Source organism: Lissotriton vulgaris, chromosome 10 (assembly GCF_964263255.1).
Source record: "Lissotriton vulgaris chromosome 10, aLisVul1.2, whole genome shotgun sequence".
Taxonomy (NCBI): Eukaryota; Metazoa; Chordata; class Amphibia; order Caudata; family Salamandridae; genus Lissotriton; species Lissotriton vulgaris.
In genome coordinates, this window is record NC_141698.1 from 235952957 (window position 1) to 235973653 (window position 20697).

At 48.8% G+C, this 20697-nt stretch overlaps 1 protein-coding gene across 1 annotated transcript in view; it reads left to right on the forward strand.

Moving 5' to 3' along the window:
• CDK5 (cyclin dependent kinase 5) overlaps positions 1 to 20697 on the forward strand; it is a 617240-nt gene that overhangs the window by 349102 nt on the left and 247441 nt on the right. The gene's annotated exons all lie outside the window — the stretch shown is intronic.

The window sequence follows — 20697 nt, forward strand, 5'->3', positions numbered from 1 at the left end:
TCGGGTCAAGTGCGCGCTATATAAAACTCTGTAACATAAAAATAAATACTTCAGCTGGGGGGAACATGGCGGCCGCTGCATGAGCTGCCGCTTGCTCTCCGTAGGCTCTCGCATCCCATGCACGAAACCGATACCTAATTTGAGCTAGAACCAGTGCTTTAAAAGGGCCGGTACTCACCGGTACTGAGTACCGGCACTTCCGAAATTTTGGGTCCTCAGTACCGGCACTTCTCTGTAACACAGGGAGAGTACCGGTACCCTCATCGACGGCAGGCTCAGGCTAGGCTTCTCCTCCAGGGGCCAGGCAGGGCAAGCCTTCCGAGCAGCTTGCAAGTAAAAGAGCCGTGAAGTAGGCGCCCTTTCGCAGAGTTGCTGCTGAAGATTAGAAGCGCCCATTTCATTGTTCCCAAACTGCAGGGGTTTGAGTGGGCGCTTGTCACACAGTGATTAATAGGGCAGGGTCTCTAGACAGACCCTGCTCTGTCAATATGTTGTGCAGCGATAAAAGTGCCAAACTGGGGTGTGTTGCGAGGGGAGCGTTGTGATTCTGGCCTCCGGTAATGTGCTTTGCAGGGGGTTGATTCACCCGTCATTAAACCCTGCTGTGTTGTTGCCTGAATTAAGTCAGGCAGCACAGTAAGAGAATCTGTCCTTGGTATCTTGAGAGGGCCGGTGTGAAGGTGAGCCTTCACATGAAAGTGTAAAAGTTCGTGCTCACCCGACACTCTCTCAAAACCGGGACATTTGATAATTTTTGCCATAAGTGTCGGACACCGGGACATTTGCCGAAAAATCCGGACTGTCCTGGCAAATCCGGGACTTTCGGTCACTCTAAATTAGTGAGTACCGGCACTTTTAATTTTCCACTTAAAGCACTGGCTAGAACCACATTTTTCTCCTTCCTTCCTTACCTTACCTTACCTGTACCTCCCGAACTTGGTTGTGTTGATCGGAGTATGTGCCACGCTGTCCTGGTGCCGGCCGCTATCTGCTCGTCGGCTGCCTCCGCTGCTTCCACTTGTTGGGAGGCGGCCGCCCGGGGGCTAAGGAGGAGCCGCAGCGCAACAGCACGTCCTCTCCTCCGGGCCGGCGTGAGCAGCTGCAGCACACGTCGGGTCTGCTTAGCCATGGAGGATGCAGCTGCTGTCGTAGAGGCAGAAGGGTGGGGATCCTCTGCTGCTCCAAAGGTACTCCTGATCCCTCAACAGCTGCAGGTGGGCCAGCTGGACCAAACCTCATCCTGCAGCAAAAGAAGGTAAAGGGTATTGGGGGCTACCCAGGAACCCCTAAAATTAGATTTGAAGGGTAAAAAGCAGGCCCCCAAAAAGGAGAAGTCTGTTGTGGTGGGAGCAAGAAATGCACTCCCCCACCCTCATGCAAGTTGGTATACAGGATATAGGGTTGGAAAGTATAAAGACTGCTAAAATTAAATCTACTGATCTTAAAGTAAAGATCACTCCCTCCCTTAGGTCATATTTCAAAGTACAACCCATTGTGGTTGATGTTGTAAAGCAGGGAGAAGCACTCGGAAGGGGGTCAGCAGCTTTGCCCAACACAGAATTCAGTACAGAGCAAATGGCGGCCTCTGGGGGTTCCCCATTATTGACCGTCACTACCTCGCAGGGGCAAGAGACAACAGAGACAGATGGAGCGGTGGGGGATTCTGAGGCCCAGAGCGACACTGTACCCCATGTTTTGGGAGGGAGCCAACCACATGGCGGCTGGAAAAGGTCTCAAGGACTCATTGAATGCCTCATCAGCATCCCTGGAAGTGCTATTCTGCACTCTCTCAGAGGACATTAAAAAGGCGTTTTCTGTATCCGAGTCCAACCAAGGAGAGGTGAGGAATTTTTGAGAGTCCCTGGAGAGGAAGATCGACCTCATTAACACAAAAACTGAGACTCTGGAAAGCTCCATAGGAGAGCTAAAAGAAGAACTTAGCCTAGCTAAGCAGACATGTTGGCTCTTAAAAGGGAGGAGCAGGATGTCCGAGACAAACTGGAGCACCTGGAGAACAATTCCCGGAGAAGTAATCTTCGTATTTTGAATATTCCAAAGGGAAAAGAGGGGTAAGACCTAAAATCCTACATTGTCTAGCTATTAAAGGCTATTAAAGGAGTCATTGCAGATCAAAGAATCTGAGGAGGATTTAAAGAAAGATATCCAAAGGGTGCATCGGGACCCATATAGAAGGAACCTCAATAGAACCAAACTTAGGAAGGTTCTCCTTAATTTCCATACCTATTCCTTGAAGGAAATAATCCTTAATATGTTGCTGAAGGTCAAATCACTGAGGGGGAAGGGCTTTTCATTTGAAATTCGTTCTGAACTTGCCCGAGTTACCCTAGACAGGCAATGGGAGTTGGGGAAAAAGCTAGAGGATTTTAAAAGGCTTGGGGCTGTGGCCCAGCTTAAGTTCCCAGCGACCCTAAAGGTTATGCACAAGAACAAGATGCATAATTTAAGAACGCAACAAGAGGCAGATGAGCTATTGGAAAGTATTAAGAAAGGCGATGCTTAGTTAGAAATGCCTCTCCTCCTGTTTAAGGTACCCAATTGTGTGAGAGGACGCTAGTAGTGGGGTACATCATAATTAATCTAGCTTATATAGAGTTATTCACAAAGTCATACATGGAAATACTTAAGAAACAAACAAACAAATTGAGTTATGGTTAATTGTTGTGGTTTCTAATTTTTTCATTTTTTATAAGAGGGACAGGGCGAGCTGCCCCCGGGTGCAGCAGATAGGACTTCCATCAGTCCAGGATAACAATGGGGTGGGTTCTCCACGGAGGGGTTCAGAGGGGGTGGCGGGGGTTGTGGGGTGGGGTGCACTGGGTGGGGAGCATGTGGGAAAAATTCAAACAATTTCCTGATTCACCTTAGTTTGTCGGCTTTCCTCAGCTGTTCTAGCTACCTTAGTTCCAAATGTTTTGGTCTGGTTGTGGTGACCTCTTTTCTTTATAACAAAGAAAAGGCAAGCGGCAGACCAAGGTCTGCACATCCAGTACTTATGTACAGTGTATTTTGAGGTGGTGCAATCACTTCCCACACCCACCTTCCAGAGGTGTCATAAAACGTCGTTTTTTTCAAAGAAAACGGAAGGTGCACACGTTGCGGAGTCAAGACGCAGCAATCAAAGTCAATTCCAAAATTACAATGATATTATTACTTCCATTTTTGGTCGTACTTGATCCCACACACCTGTTACTATCTTTGTTCAAGACCATACGAAAGAGCTCTGACGAAGTTCCCACTGGCAAAAAACGGGAATGAAACGCGTTGGCTGTGTGCCAGTTTAAAAAATGTATTAAAAAAAGAAGTAATTTTGGAATTGACTATGATTGCTGCGTCTTGACGCTGCAACGTGTGCACCTTCCGCTTCCTTTGAAATAAACCTCTTTTCTTTATACTTTGCATGCACCTCAAGGTCAAACCACCGTGAGAATAGTTCACTTGTTGTCATGGAATGTGAACAGCTTGCGCATTAAGCTAATAATGGCTAAAATCTTACAATATATCAGGAATTTCCCCGTGCAGGTTATCATTCTGCAAGAGACATGTCGCTCGAAGAACGAATCAACCGATATATTCAAGAAACTAAAATGGGTGGAACATATGATTTGTACTAACTAGAGTGCTAATACTAGAGGAGTGTTGGTATTAATTAAAAAACAATACTAGAGGAGTGTTGGTATTAATTAAAAAACAAGCTAAAGCACGTTTGATTCTGGAGGTACGTGGGTTATCCTGAAGGTAATCATCCTGGGCTTTCTTTTCACTCTGGTAGGCTATTACGGCCCAAACCATGACGATCCTACCTCCTTTAAAACTATCTTTGCAAACCTGTTAGACTTCCCAGACCCAGTAATCATGGCTGGCGATTTTAATATCGTATTGGACCCCAAATTGGACAAGTCACTGAATAGCAGAGCCATTACCCCATCTAAATTCCGGGCGTATCTCCATTCAGTGATGAAGCAGATGGGACTTTGCGATGCCTGGAGGGACAGATCTAGCCAACAGCTAGGAGCTTCCTACTACAATAGGAAGTATGGTCATAAATCAAGAATTGACTATATTCTGGTCAGCCAAAGCTTGAGGGCAAAACTAAAGGACATTGGCTATTTGACACCACACTTATCTGACCATTCAGGGATATGCCTTGATTTGGATCTGGAAAGTAGGCAGAGTGGCAGAGCCTGGACGTTTGATCATACACTGCTCTTAGACATGGAGGAGGTGAAGCATCTGGCCCATAAGACTTTCTGAGACATAAAATAGGTTCAGCCTCGGCCTCGACAGTCTGGGACTCTTTGAAGGCATACCTAAGGGGGACCATCACTAGTAGGGTGTGCTTTAGAAACAGACAATACAGAGAAGAAGTTGCCCAAAAGGAAGTGGAGATGAAAATCATAGAGGAGGGCATGAACAATGTGGTCGAACCAGAGAAACAGCACGAAAGTACGGTCAAATAGAAAGAAATAAAGGAGCAGCTAGATACCATCCTTCAGACGAGGGTCATGAATCAATGGGAGGCTCGCCCATTTCGCATATGGTGAGGGGGCAGGTAGTTTACTGGTCTGGAAGGTAAAATCAGATAGTACACGCAACCTGATAAACGCAATTGATAATAGCAATACTGTCTTATCTGCAGATGAAGAGATAGGGGGTGCGTGCCTCTTATGATTTTTTTCGGAATCTATATCTCGAGGATAGGGTAGTCGTCAAATCCATGCCTGTGGTGTGCAAGCTCTCCCAATTCCTTGGACACAATTCAACAGGAACTTCTAGAACAGTAAATCTCACAGGAAGAGGTAAAGAGGGCTATTCTAGCTAGTAAGGGGGAAAGGTAGCAGGCCCGGATGGCTTGCCAATAGAACTTTACAAAAATCTGGAGGAGTTCTTGATTCCGGTTATGACCCAGCTTTTCAACAAGATTTTATGCGATGCAGTAAAGCTGCCAGGTTCGTGGGGCGAGGCAGCTATTACCCTGATATTAAAAGCGGGGAAGAACCCAGCGCGGTGTGAGTCGTATAGACCCATTTAATTGTTGAATGCAGATTATAACATTTTTGCTAGGGTCCTAGCTAACAGGCTGGGAATAGTATGATCTCACATATGATTTTATAGGTGCAATTGATCTAGCCACAACGTATTCACTTCCCCTAGCAGCTGTGACCATAGACGCCACCAAGGCATTCGACAGGGTCAATTGCATGCATCTGTCGGCAGTTTGGGAGAAATTCAACCTTGGTGTAAAATTCCGCAGAGCCATCCAGTTGATCTACCAAGGCCCGTCTGCAAAACTGCTGATCAATGGTAATCTGGGCTGTCTCCTATCTCCCCTCCTTCTCAACTTGTATATTGAGCCATATGCTCAGAGGTTGAGGGATGAGGCGGACATTCTACCGTTTAAGTATGAGGGACGGGAGAGAAAGGTGGCTCTTTATGCCAATGATGTTCTGATTCTCTCCTCTGACCTTTCTACTGCCCTGCCAGCGGTAATAAAGCATGTCCAAGATTTTGGCAGGATATGAGGTAAATGCTGAGAAGACAGAGGTTATGTCATGGAACTTGGGGGAATGCCAACACCAGACCAAAAGAGAAATGAGGTATCTTAGGGTCAGAATAGTACAGGACATTAGCAGAATGTCTGAGACCAACCTGGCTAATGTAACTAAGGAGTGCCAGAGAATTATGAAGAGTTTGGCCCATCTCCCCCTGTCAATTTTTGGGAGGGTAAATCTGGTCAAGATGATAGTGCTTCCCAAAATCACCTTCTTTTTTTAATGCTATTCCACTACATTTTGACAAACTAGCTATAGACAACTTCAGCAGGCTATTAATTCAATCATATGGGCCTATAGAGGAACCAGAATTGCCTGGAAGAAGTTGAGATGCAGGAGGGAGAAAGGAGGACTTTCGCTTCCAGACCTGCAGTACTATGCTTGGGCCTTTCAATTGTCCCAGTCTAGGATGCTCCTAAAAAAACGGACGGCTGATGGGCCTTAGTTATTTCTCTAGTCTTGCCCCCTTGTGGGACTCCTCCGGCGCACCAGAGTGCCTAAGGGATAAATTAGCACATCCACTTAGAGAGGCCGGGCTTAAGGTATGTAGTGATCTAGCTCAAGAGGGCACACTTTTACCCTGGTCAACGCTTCACACCATCTTGGAAGGGGGTATCTCTAATTTCAGATATATTCAACTTCAAAGCTGTGCCCAAATCCTAAAATCACCTATAGGTATTGGAAACACCTGGTGAAAAAACCAAGAGGGAAGAAGGAGGTCTCCATGTGGTAATGGAGTACTGAAGAGGTAATTGATGGGGATTTCAAACTAGCAGAGGAATTGTAGGGTGCTAGCTTGCCCAACGAATCTTGGGAACATCTTTGGCAAACATTGTTTACCATTCTGTTTTCCACAGTTAAGCCAGCATGGCTAAGAAGAAACCATCTGTTCACGATCCATATGGCCTACCTAACCCCCCAAAGGCTGTCAAAGAAGACGGCAGGGCCCCCTGTCAGATGCAAGAAATGTGGCCTGGAGAAAGCATCTGATATACACATGTTCCAGGAATGCCCAGCCATTTCTGACTTTTGGTAAAAATTGGCGAAACCATTTCGACCATCCTGGGTTTTCAAATTCAATTGATCCTCCTCTTGAAAATTTTGGTAATATCCAGAGCAATCACAGTCCCACCAAGGCCCTTCCTCTTCTATGCCATACTTCTAGCCAGGAGGGAAATATGCCAAAAATGGGTGGAATGTTCTTCCCCTTCGAACGCTGAGTGGCTGTCCTCTGTCCTCTGTCTTTTTGATGGTAAAGTTAGATCTGAGAGGAACCCAGACTACGAGGAAGATAGCACATTGGGATTTTCTACTGAGATGGTCAAATGCTGAGGTGTGTGAGAACTGTTAAGAACTTTGAATGTGTATCCGTCTTACTTATAATAAAAATGGGTCCTATGAGAATACTTCTTTGGATCTCTCTAGAGTCTAGACTGTGTTGGGAACCTCTTGCTCCTTTATCACCAACATCAGCAGTCGCCAGTGCATACTGGACCACATTAGAGAGTGACCTGCAGGTGGGTAAATCCTTAACTCCGAAACCTGCTATTTAACAACATATAAGGTACTGGCGGTTGGCTTGGTCACGGAATCTGAGGTGAATGAGAAAAAAAAAGATAATACTACAGCTTGAATGATAGGATTGTGTGAGTCCCTTGAGTATACGGGGAGAATTGTCCTCAATATTACAAATAATAAAAACATGTGGATGCTACTTTGTTAATCTGAAGCAGAAAAGAGAGAGCCGCATCAAACATCATATCAAGATTTCTGACAACTTGGACTGGCTTTGGGTACTGACTAAGCACAATGACCACCAGTGAGAGGTACAACAAGAAAGGGAGACTCCAATAATCAGCACCTCAGTTTAACCCTTTGGCTGCGGGGGTTATTCCCCCGCTGTGCTGGGGGGCAGGGGCGCGCACAGCGCCCCGATGCTGATGACGAGCTCAGCAACACCTGTTTCCTTAGAACGCTCATCACAGCGGGGGAATTATCCCCGCGTGTGAGCGTTCTAACGGCCATGACGTGCTCAGCTCGTCATCAGCACACGAGCACTGTGGCTGATGACGAGCTGAGCTAGTCATCAGCATGGGAGAGGTTAATTAGTTTAGTTTCTGGAAATGTACTGCCATCCAGTTGGCAACTGCCTTCAGGCTTTGCAGAAAATTAATCTGTGCCGGATTGCCAGATCCATAGAGATTAACAATCAGATGTTTGTCATCCCCTTAGCACACTGAGGACAATGGTAGTCCTGAATTAGCTTGGCTAATGGGGCCACATAGAGAATAAAAAGAGTCAGACTAAAAAAGACTTCTGCAGAACTCCAGATTTCAAAGGTTGGGCAGCTGACCTGATCTGTAGGCAAGATGATGGATTGACTCTTTTCTGTAAGAAATTAATGAATTCCTGTGCAAGCTCTTTATGCCTGCTTCTGCAGGACTATCCACCAAGATGGAGTGGCAGACGGTGTCAAATGCAGTAATCTGAAAGAAACAGGTTAGTGTTCGATTCCTTACCTTAGAATATCACCAGGCGTCAGACTGGATCCAGAAAGTTTTCGTCAGCAGTACCCCTGCGCATTGCTAGGCATCATCTGCGGCTCCATGTCCATCGTCAGCGTCGTGATCGCCGGGATGACGTTGTCGGAGTACTTAGACGCCACCCTCGCGCGCTGACGTCAGATCTTCTTTTTTCCGCGCCAGCAATCGCAGATCCGGGAAGAGCAGTACTCTAGTCATTTTTTTACTAACTTTTTTGATCTCTTTTGATCACTTTAAGAGTCAAATTCGACTCGCAGTGCCGTTAGGGATGCCTGGTTTTAAACCCTGCGAGGACTGTCACCGCTTGACGTCTGTGCCTTTACTGCCTCGGGGCCGACCATGATGACAAGTCGTGCCCCGACTTCTGGGCCTTGACTTCGTCCAGCTCCACGCCCTCCGGTCCCTGGGCTGCACGCGACGCCGGAGGAGATACGTGATTTCCTCGTGGCCATGAGGACTCACTTCCCTCCGTCGGACCCTGTCGGGGCTCCTTAGGGCCCCGCGGGTCCGTCTGAAAGCCCTATGGGGCCGGCGTCTCCGGCACTGGCACCGTCGGGTACTTCGGCGCCTTTGTCCACTCCGGTCTCGACGCCGCAGAGCCCCAAAGGATCCAGGCCTGGATCTGGGTCATCGCCAGTCGACCTCACAACTCATCCGCTGGCGCCGACCCCGAGGGTGTCGCTCCCGGCGCCGTGTTCGGACAACGCCGTCCCCGGTTGCAGCCCCGGTTCGGATGTGACACTGGAACGGCGTTGCTCGGCGCCGTCTCTGACGCCGATGGGTGAACAATTCACCTACGACCCGGCTACATAATTTTGCCTGGTTTCCAGGACATGGATGACGGCGACGACTGGGAGGGGACTGAGGACCCTCTGGCACTGCAGTGCCAGTCGAGCCAGGACTTGGCAGATGAGCTGGGGGAGGCCAGTGGTCTGGACACTTCGCCCGACACTTTATTTGTCTCTCCTCCTTCCGTGGCTACGGAGGAGGGGGCTACTTATAGTGTGGTGTTGAGTAGGGCAGCCAAGGCCTTGGCTCTTGAGCTCCCTGTCGCGGCCATGAGGACTGACCTCCTCACTGAGGTGCTCAAACCGCAGGCAAGCTCCTCAGAGCCTTTACTGCCATTTAACAAAGCCCTCACCGACGTTCTGATGGGCACTTGGTCCAAGCCCTCTACAGGCCTCCCTGTGGATCGGAACGTGGCCTGACGCCACTGTCCGGCTCCGGGCGACCCCAGTTTTCTGTCCGTTCACCCCACCCCCGAGAGCCTGGTGATCCAGGCCTCTACGTCCCAGTCCACACTCTCGACCGCTCCCCCGGATCGGGAATCCAAAAGGTATAATCAGTTTGGGAAGAAACTGTTCTCCTCCCTGAGTTTGGGGCTGCTTTCTGTCAACACCGCCTGCCTTTTGGGCCGTTACACCCACTCTCTGTGGGATACGGTTGCGGAGGTGCTGCCACAGTGTCCGGAAGAGGCCCGGACACGGCTCGCCCAAGCCCTGGCGGAGGGGCGGGATGCAGCACGGAACTCGATTAGATGTGGACTTGACACCACAGACTCTCTGGGCAGGGTGATTTCCACAACGGTGGCGATTCGCCTCCACGCCTGGCTGGGTCTGCCAACTTTTCAGGGGATGTCCAGTCCATGCTCATGGACATGCCCTTTGATGACCGTCACCTTTTTGGCGATAACGCGGATAGTGCGCTAGAGCGTTTTAAGGACTCCAGTGCTACGGCCATGTCCTTGGGCCTAGGCCAACGCCAGCAAACTTCCGCTTTTTGACCCTTTCCTGGCCAATGAAGGGGCGCCCCCACACGTCCAGCCAGCCATGGGCCGCAGACCCAAGCTCAACGCGGCCGCGGACGTGGTAAGCGCCGTGGCGGTGTGGGGGGACAGCGGCAGAGTCAGTTCACATCCGCTCCCACAGCATCTGCCTCAAAGCCTTCCTAGTCTGGCATCTCAGGCCCATTCGACGCCAGTGGGGGGCAGGGTTCACCATCACCTCCTCCACTGGCGTACCATCACATCGGACAGGTGGGTGCTGCAAATCGTCCGAAGGGGCTACTCCCTCCCCTTCGAGGTGACCCCCTCCAACCATGCCACTGCAGTACCACCGCATGCCGGGGGATCAGTTGAAACTTCTAGAAGAGGAAGTTACGGCCCTCTTGGCCAAGGGGGCCCTCGAGCTCGTTCCTGGGTCAGAAGTAATGTGTGGTTGTTATTCCCACTACTTTCTGGTTCCCAAGAAGAGCAAAGGGGGCCTACACCCTATCTTGGACCTCCGGAACATCAACGGCTTCCTCCGGAAGGAGAAGTTCAAGATGCTGACATTGGCTCAGGTCTTGGCTGCCCTAGACCCTGGAGGCTGGATGGTGGCGTTGGACTAGCAGGACGCCTATTTCCACATCCCCGTCCTGCCGGCTCACCGGCGCTACCTGCGGTTCACGGTAGGCCACAAGCACTTTCAATTTAGGGTGCTTCCCTTGGGCCTTACCAGCCCCCCACAGGTGTTCACGAAAGTGATGGCGGTGGTTGCAGCTCATCTGCGCAGATCAGGGCTTCCTGTCTTCCCCTAGCTGGTTGTTGAAGGCGGGCTCGTCCCAGACAGTCGTCTCCCACCTCCAGACTACGGCTGACCTCCTGCACCTGCTAGGGTTCTCCATCAACATGCCGTAGTCACACCTGTGCCCCTCTCAGTGCCCCTCTCAGAAGCTCCTCTTCATCGGAGCGGTTCTGGACTCGGCGCAGTTTCGGTTTATTCCCCCGAACAGCGGGTTCAGGATATTCAAGCTCTGATTCCTATCTTTCAGCCTTTATCCCGGGTCTCGGTCAGGTTGACGCTGCGGCTCCTGGGGCTGATGGCCTCCTGCATCCTACTGGTGCATCACGTCAGGTGGCGGATGCGGGCTCTGCAGTGGGACCTGAAGTTTCAGTGGGCACAGCATCAGGGCAACCTGTCCGACCACGTCCCTTTCTCTGAGGGCACTGTGAGACAGTTGCAGTGGTGGCTCACCGACCGCGATTGGATCAATGGCAGATCCCTCTCCTTACCCCAACCGGAGCACGTAGTGGTGACAGATGCGTCCTTCCTGGGATGGGGGGTCCACATGGGAGAGGTGGAGATCAGAGGCCTCTGGTCTCCGGCGGAGTCCCGGCTCCATATCAACCTTCTGGAGCTGCAGGCGATCCGTCTTGCACTGAAGGCATTCTTTCCCTCTGTCCGGGGAAGTGTAGTGCAGGTGTTCACAGACAACACCACCGCCATGTAGTACTGCAACAAACAGGGCGGGGTGGGGTCGTGGACCCTTTGTCAGGAGGCTCTGCGCCTCTGGACATGGCTGGAACACCTGGGCATCACCCTGGGTGTTCAACACCTGGCAGGTTTCCTGAACGCCAGCGCGGACGAACTCAGCCGCCGGTGCATGATGGATCACGAATGGCATCTGAACTCTGACGTTGCGCAAGCTCTCTTTCAGCAATGGGGAGAGCCTTGGTTAGATCTATTCGTCATGGATGAGAACGCCCAATGTCATCAGTTCTGCGCGATGGAATTTCCAAGGTGGTACTCGCTCTGCGACGCTTTTTGTTGCGAGTGGAGTTGCAGTCTGTTGTACGCCTTTCCGCCTATACCACTTCTGCCCAGAGTGCTGAAGAAGTTCAGGCGAGACCGGGCCCAAGTCATCCTTGTGGCTCCGGACTGGGCACAAAGGTACTGGTATACCGAGCTACTCAGCTTGTCAGACGATCCCCCGATTTGTCTGCCTCTTCAGGAGGACCTTCTGTCGCAGCAGCAGAGGACAGTCCTCCACCGGAACCTGTCCAGTCTCCACCAACATGCGTGGAGATTGGACAGGTGACAGTTGAGGCCAAATGACTTGCATCCTGAAGTCTGTGATGTGATTCTGGCAGCCAGGCGTCCCTCCACAAAATCGGTATACTCCTGCAGGTGGAATAGATTTGTGGCATGGTGCACAGCAAAGGCTGTGGATCCTCTTTCCGCCCCCTTTCAGAGGTTCTCCTCTTTCTTCTTTCTCTTACCCAGCAGGGCTCTGCTCTGGGCACTATCAAAGGCTAGCTGGCTGCCATTTCAGCCTTCTCTTTTCAAGTCCCCGGTTGCCTTTGTGATGCCTCAGTGGGACTTGAACCTTGTTCTAAACTACTTGATGTGCGCTCCCTTCGAGCCACTTCACAAATGCCCTCTTCGTTTTCTGACTCTTAAGACTGCATTCCTGGTTGCCATCCCCTTTGCCAGGAAAGTGAGTGAGCTCTAGGCTCTATCTTCTAAGCCTCCTTTCCTCTCTGTCCATCCAGACAAAGTTGTTTTGAGAACTCGTCCTTCTTTCCTGCCCAAGGTGGTTACAGCCTTTCACATAGGGCAGTGCAAAAGGGGGTGGTGATGGACGGAGTATCTGAACCAATCAAACACTCACACCCAGTCAACAGATCTGGGTTTAATCCATCACCGTTCTTTAGCCCACTCTGCCACCCCAGTTCAGACATGGCCATATGCAAGACAGTCTGGGAACAGTCCAGCCCGTCCGTCTGAGCAAGAATGGTGATGGATTAAACCCAGATCTGTTGACTGGGTGTGAGTTTTTGATTGGTTCAGATGCTCCGTCCATAGATACCCCAGCAATACCAACCCTGGTGGTGGGTCTGCGAACAAAGTTCACACCAGAAAGTCCTGGAGAACGGACGGCCGAAAAAGCCATCTCTCCGGACTTGGCTGTCCAGGCAGTAATGCTTAGCAAGCGTGTGAAACGAGGCCCTCGTACCTGCCTGACAGATGTCCTGCAAGGGGACCCCCCGACCCAGGGCAGTAGAAGCCACAGTGGCCCGAGTGGAATGGGCCCTCAGCCCAACAGGAGGCTCCTTTTTCGCTAAGGAGTAACAGTCGTCCACCCGGAACTGGCCTGTGCGGTCTAGATAGAACAAGAGTGCACGTTTTTTGGTCCAGACTGTGGAGCCTCTCTTCCTCTTTCGAGGGATGCGGAGGCGGAAAGAAGGTGGGCAAGGTGATGGACTGCCCTATGTGAAACAGTACAAAAGGGGGTGGTGATGGATGGAGCTTCTGAACCAATCAAACACTCACACCAAGTCAACAGATCTGGGTTTAATCCATCACCGTTCTTTAGCCCACTCTGCCACCCCAGTTCAAACATGGCCATATGCAATTCAGTCTGACCCTGTGCCTCATGGGAACAGTCCAGCCCGAACTGCCAAGCCATGCCTTCCCTGGACCGGAAACAAGCTTCCTAGGACCGGTTTCTGGCATTACAGCCGTCTTCAGCCAGGCGTGCTTGAATCCAGTGGCAAAGTGAGCAAGGGACTCACGTCTGAGCATACCCTGTCAACTTATGGCGAACAAAGCGGTACAAAAGGGGGTGGGATGGACGGAGCATCTGAACCAATCAAACAGTCACAGCCAGTCAACAGATCTGGGTTTAATCCATCACCGTTCTTTAGCCCACTCTGCCACCCCAGTTCAGACATGGCCATATGCAAATCAGTCTGACCCTGTGCCTCATGGGAACAGTCCAGCCCGAACTGCCAAGCCATGCCTTCCCTGGACCGGAAACAAGCTTCCTAGGACCGGTTTGTAGCATTAAGCCGTCTCCAGCCAGGCTTGCTTGAATCCAGTGGCAAAGTGAGCAAGGGACTCACGTCTGAGCATACCCTGCCAACTTATGGCAAACAAAGCGGTACAAAAGGGGGAGGTGATGGACGGAGCATCTGAACCAATCAAACACTCACACCCAGTCAACAGATCTGGGTTTAATCCATCACCGTTCTTTAGCCCACTCTGCCACCCCAGTTCAGACATGGCCATATGCAAATCAGGCTGACCCTGTGTCTCATGGGAACAGTCCAGCCCAAACTGCCAAGCCACGCCTTCCCTGGACCGGAAACAAGCTTCCTAGGACCGGTTTCTGGCATTAGAGCCGTCTTCAGCCAGGCTTGCTTAAATCCAGTGGCAAAGTGAGCAAGGGACTCACGTCTAAGCATACCCTGCCAACGTATGGCGAACAAAGCGTTACAAAAGGAGGTGGTGATGGACGGAGCATCTGAACCAATCAAACACTCACACCCAGTCAACAGATCTGGGTTTAATCCATCACCGTTCTTTAGCCTACTCTGCCACCCCAGTTCAGACATGGCCATATATAAATCAGTCTGACCTTGTGCCTCATGGGAACTGTCAAGCCCGAACTGCCAAGCCATGCCTTCCATGGACCGGAAACAAGCTTCCTAGGACCGGTTTCTGGCATTACAGCCATCTTCAGCTAGGCTTGCTTGAATCCAGTGGCAAAGTGAGCAAGGGATTAACGTCTGAGCATACCCTGCCAACTTATGTCGAACAAAGCGGTACAAAAGGGGGTGGTGATGGACGGAGCATCTGAACCAATCAAACACTCACACCCAGTCTACAGATCTGGGTTTAATCCATCACCGTTCTTGCTCAGACGGACTGGCTGGACTGTTCCCAGACTGATTTGCATATGGCCATGTCTGAACTGGGGTGGCAGAGTGGGCTAAAGAATGGTGATGGATTAAACCCAGATCTGTTGACTGGGTGTGAGTGTTTGATTGGTTCAGATGCTCCATCCATCACCACCCCCTTTTGTACTGTTTCACATAGGGCAGTCCATCACCTTGCCCACCTTCTTTCCGCCTCCGCATCCCTCGAAAGAGGAAGAGAGGCTCCACAGTCTGGACCAAAAACGTGCGGTCTTGTTCTATCTAGACCGCACACGCCAGTTCCGGGTGGACGACCAGCTCTTTGTTGGTTACGTGGGCGTGAAGAAGGGACGGGTGGTGCACAAACAAACCATCTTGCAGTGGGTCGTGTCGTGCATCAAGGTCTGTTACTCCTCGGCGAAAAAGGAGCCTCCTGTTGGGCTGAGGGCCCATTCCGCTCGGGCCATGGCGGATACTACTGCCCTGGGTCGGGGCGGGGGTCCCCTTGCAGGACATCTGTCAGGCAGCTATGAGGGCCTCGCTTCACACACTTGCTAAGCATTACTGCCTGGACAGCCAAGTCCGGAGAGATGGCTTTATCGGCCGTTCCGTTCTCCAGGACTTTCTGGTGTGATCTTGGTTCACAGACCCACCACCAGGGTTGGTATTGCTGGGGTATCTATTCTAGGGTAAGGAATCTAACACTAACCTGTTTCTTTCAGATGAGCCGGTTATTTACCTTTGGAAACTATATATCTGTAATAAACAGTAGTTAGTGTTAGATTCCTTACCGCCCCACCCATCCTCCCGGTTCTGCGAACCAATATCTAGGGCTAAGGTATCTCCCTTTGAGGTCCCTAGTTTCATGGCACCAGTGTCGGTTTCTTGCATGGCTCTGCGTTACTGGCGCGGAAAGCTATGTACAGAACTGGCGTCTGCACCCGAGGGCGGCATCTAAGTGCTCCGACAACGTCATGCAGGCGATCACGACGGACGCAGAGCCACAGACGACGCGTAGCGACGCGCAGGGGTACTGCTGACGAAAACTTTCCGGATCCAGTCTGACGCCTGGGGATATTCTAAGGTAAGGAATCTAACACTAACTACTGTTTCTTACAGATATATCGTTACCGAAGGTAAGTAACTTGTTCGACAGGTTAGGTAAAATGAGGGCGGCAATCCGTCTCTGATCCAGTATCATTAGAATTTTTTTTGTCAACAACAATTCCAACTTCTCTCCTATGATGGTCTCTCCATCTGGCCTGGACAGAATTCAGTAAAAAAAAGTTCTTGCTGATAAAGTCTTGAGAGTTGTGTATTAAATCTCCTTTCAGCATCCTCAGCACAGAATGGTAGGAGCGAGATGGGACGAAAGTTACCTCAAATAGAAGGATCTTGTGAGGGTTCTTCAAAAGTGGTTTGGCAAGGGCATATTATTTTTATAATGGAAGGATACCTGTTTTAAAAGTAGAATTAACTATCTCGCAAATTAGTGAAGTGACAACTGGGGCCATTTTATGAAAAATACTGCCCAGAAAGGGTTTATGAAGGTGAGCCAGATGTAACCAATTTCAGCTGCTGTAGAACAGCTTCAAAAGTGGTTGAGCAAACTTTCTGTCGATGTCTGAATCTGCTTAGGTGCTTTGCCAGCATTATCAGCTGATGTTACAATGTTATATAAGTTGAGTTTTCTGGGTGAAAAATAAAGATCTGCACAGATCTTGAGAAACAGTAACTCTAGTTTGTGAACTGCTAGTATTAGAGAATTCCTTCACAGTGCTGAATAACTCTTGTAAGGCACAGTTATTAGACAAAATTCCGTTTCAATAGTACTTTGAATGTGCCAGTTTGAGGTTGATGAGAAAGTGAATGCTCTGTGTGTTCAATTCTCTTTTAATGGAAAGAAAGGCTCACTTATGCTTTATCTTCTGTGCATTTAGGTTAAAAAAATAGGATGCAACAGTCTTCTTATTTGACCTTTCACCACCCTCAAAATCACATTTAAACTCAGCAGCCTGCAGAATGACCATGACAGTGCCAGGCATCCCGCATATACATTTTATAAAAGGAGAGCCTACCACATCTTGGTCTTTTTGCTCCCTGGATAAAAGTTGTAACCAATGTTCCATTTCAGCGTGCCTGCAACTTGCCCTCTAATATAGAAAGTGGAACCTTTATGACTCTATGCAGAGAGTGTCTGGCCACTCCATACCCATACTGGTCTTCTTCTGCAATATATTTTCTACCAAACACCTTCTAAGGGTTGCTGGCTCCTGTGCAAGGTGTCCAAGTCAGCCACTTTCTGAGTCAGAGAGCCTGTCTTCTCTGCATCCTTTCCTTGTGATATCTATATGTCCACCACTATTCTGAAGTTTTTCCCAAAAGTCTTGACTAGAGTTTAGATTAGTTTAGAATTGCGATTAGCATGGGCCACGCATGAGATCACAATGGGCATTAAGAAGGACCTTTCACAGAGTGACTCCGAATATTGTAGTGATCTGGATCCCATTTTAATAATGAATATTACTTGAGAGGGAGAGCAAAACCGTTTACCAAGAAGAACCTTGCTATTGAAAAGTAGCACAGGAGGCCTGTCTTCTCAATGTTTTCACACACCATTTGTCTGCCCTGAAATACAAGGGACACAAAAGAAACTGGGCCACCAAGAGATACCATACCCTGCCAAGCTGGCTTTTCAGGATATTTCACTGCAACAGTCTTGTTGGGAGGTCAGTCCGACACCAGAGGCAAACTGTACACAGGAGTATGCCAATTGTTATAAAGTACAGGGATTATAGAAGCTCTCATTGTTTTCAGATTTAAGTCTCCTAAGGATTCTTTCCTGGCTGTCCCTCCCTCATCCACACTTTAGACACAGGGTACACCATGGAGGACATATCTTGTTTCTTAACTGTTGTCGCAGGAGCAGTTTCTCTATGAGTTATAGAACCTGTGCCAATTGCTCCTAGATCCACATGCACGTTTTTCCTTAGTTCTGGCTTCAATGCTCAGCTTGTTCTCTTTCTTGGATTCTCAGAGTGGAAGATTAAGGCTATGGAGTTTACCCCAATTCCTCAGCCTCCAATGTCAGAGCAGCTATTTTCAGCTACAATACAGCTCCTGCCGTTAACGGAGAATTTCCCAATGAACACCCCTTGACGCATCCAGCATCGTTGGTCCTGATGCAGATGTTGAATCTGTTCAAAGCCACTCAAGCTGAACCTTAAGGGAATGGCACTGCTTCTGTGTACCCATCCCTCCATCCTTAATCCTGCAAGATGCAATGCATGAGGGATATGGAGCCAAAATTCCCGAAACCTAAAAGACCTGCATCCAGCAAAGCGCAAATATGCAGTCAGGGCCATGGAAACACTTTGTAGTGAAATTTCAAAAGCTTTTATGGTGAATAAGTTAATTTTTGTCCTAGTTTCAGCAACAGCTCTTCTACTGAAGTTCATTCTGTCTGTTGAGTCCCATGTAGGCTCAGCAGATCTGGATGAAGCTATTTTCAGAGCTAGCAATGCCAGTGGACAAAGAGCTCCCAATGTCAATATGATCTAGGTGTTGGGAACCACTGGGCTCAGTCTTGGTGCCGATCAATGTTTCCGTGCAGAGTAAGGCCCACAAGGACAAAAGGGGTAATTGTTTAAGGACATACTGAAAGAAAATGTATCTGTCCGATTGCAACCTTAAATAAGTCAAAACCAGGGACAACTAAATGCTGGACCTGTGACACAAGGTCAACCGGTATAAATCCTTGCTCTTAGACCATGCCCAGGAATATTTCAAGCTGATACTTATCCTGGCCAAAAATGCTGATGTCCTAGGGCCTTCATTGAGGATGCTGCCAGGACCATGAACTCGAATCTGTTCTGATTTGGCAGGCATGTCTTTAATCTTCACACCATGAGTCAGGGGCCCAAAAAAAACATTTCATTTGATGGGTAATTTAGTTTGATCCCTTAATGGACAAGGTCCTTGGCTAGTAAAGGATGGACATGGCACAGTCTTATTGCGGTCTATGCAGTGCCAATTCTTACAGCAAGTGAGAAAGGTCCAGCATTTAGTTTGTCATTTTGCTTCAAACCACTAGCAGGAGCCTTCTCTTCTTCAGTGGGTAACTAGCTGTTGAACAAGAGACAGGTCGGGGTAATGACTTCTGCATGGACCCACCACCCTCCTCCGCTTTATCTCCTGAGATCACTGCACTAGAGTAGAGGTAAGGCATTTTTACCACTACCGTCCCAGTTAAACACTGATGTATGGGTTCTCTCAGAGGGGAGAATAATGAGGCTCCTCAGCTCCATCAGTTGCCACCATCCTTGTCACAGATAGCCATCCCAAGAACCTTTCTGGGGTGGAGGGAAGTTGGTACTGGAGATCCCTCAGAAAGGGGGAACTGTACTACTCCTCCTGCAAATTCTCCTTAGTGCCCTATGAAAAGAGATAAGACTTTCAGCCTAGTAATCCAGAGGCTTTTGGCATTAGAGGTGTCCTAACTAGAGTGGTTCCCATTCCAACATTCAAGTGCGTTCAATGTAACTCCATCTAGGGGATTAATGGGAACATCGCCGGTCACTAATCCTAGGTACTCTGAGGCCTACCATCCCTAGGTTTCAACCTTACAGTAGTGGACACACTCCCAAACGTTTAGTGTGATGCAGCTTCTGCCTGCCTCATCTACAGTTGCTGACACCACTAGTAAAAAGCAGAGATTGCTGAAATCCACTTTTTTTTCTACCCACACAGAGGATTTCATTTTGAAAACCTGCCAAAATATGTTTTCCTGGACAGTAGGAAAAAAAGTATAATTTAGCAAGCCCAAACAGAGAAAGCCACCTGTGTTTTTGGGACCTCGCTTTTCTGTGCATGATTTTGATTCTTTTAAAGAATGGTCAATCATGGTGTTGTAATTTCAGCATTCTGATTTGTCATTCCTTTAAGTAACTCAAAGTAGGGTTCTATGGTAGAACCGTTCTGATTGGCTACTGTCTGGTCTCTGGACTACTGCAGTATACTGCCTGCAGTTTGCACATTTTCAAGTTGTCTGTCTATGTGGTAGGCTTAAGCAGATAACCCAAACAAGGCCAATTTTCCTTTGCATTTGCTCCTATTTACAGTTGGCTAAGAAACCATAGTATTCATCCAGCGCTAGTTACCTCCAACTCATTTCAGTATTATCTTAGGTTTTATTACGGTAAATAGTCCAGCATTGCCTTGTGGAATACATAAAACGTATCTCTCCACATAAATGTGTTAGAATAAAGGATAACCTTTCCTTTATTGAAATGAACCCCCATTGGTGAATACAGAGTGGTTAGAAGCCACATGGACAATACTTGGCCCTTTTTCTGTGCGAAGAGATAAAGGACCACCCTCTCTTGGAGCTCTTCAAGCTGTGGGTAGACCTTTTATAAATAGGTGTAGCATGTTGCTGCTGCTCCTCCCACATTTTGTAGGCAAACAAAACCATAGTAAACCAAGTATCAAGGTTTCTCTTCTACCCACATGAATGGGAAATTATTTAGAAAGTCCTCAACCCAATCCTGCACTATTCCCACTCATCTGACCACTGGTACAATCAGTTTCCTCCTACAAGGACTTGAGGGCCTTGCTTTTTAAGGGCTTAGTTGATTGGTTTTCATATGTGCCTTCATTCTATCTACCATCATCCCAAAGGCCCTTCGGAGGATCGGGAACACTCAAGGATGTTTGATCATCATAGTGATATTGCTTCACCTCACCAAGTCTGTTTTTTAGACGTACTCCATCTACTTTTGAATGATGACATCCACAAACCTAAACAGTATAACTTTCTGTCCATGGAGGAAGGACGAGAGGGCCTCTGCTTAACCTGGGCACTCCACCAACTATGAGGAGCTGCTGCACCAGAGTTAAGTATAGGAGCAAGTGATGGAGATCCTCCCATTGTTCACTAGTGAAGAACATCAACCCCCCTACATTCTTACAGTATGCTGGGTTGTTTATGTTGTCCTTTTTTATTTGCATCACCTGTCTATTATTGAGGTTTAGACTGACAGTGCCAAGATTACCTTGTAGCCATTGGGGCCTACCAGAACCAACATGTCTAGTCCCTCTGTGAGGCCATCAAAAGATTTCTCAG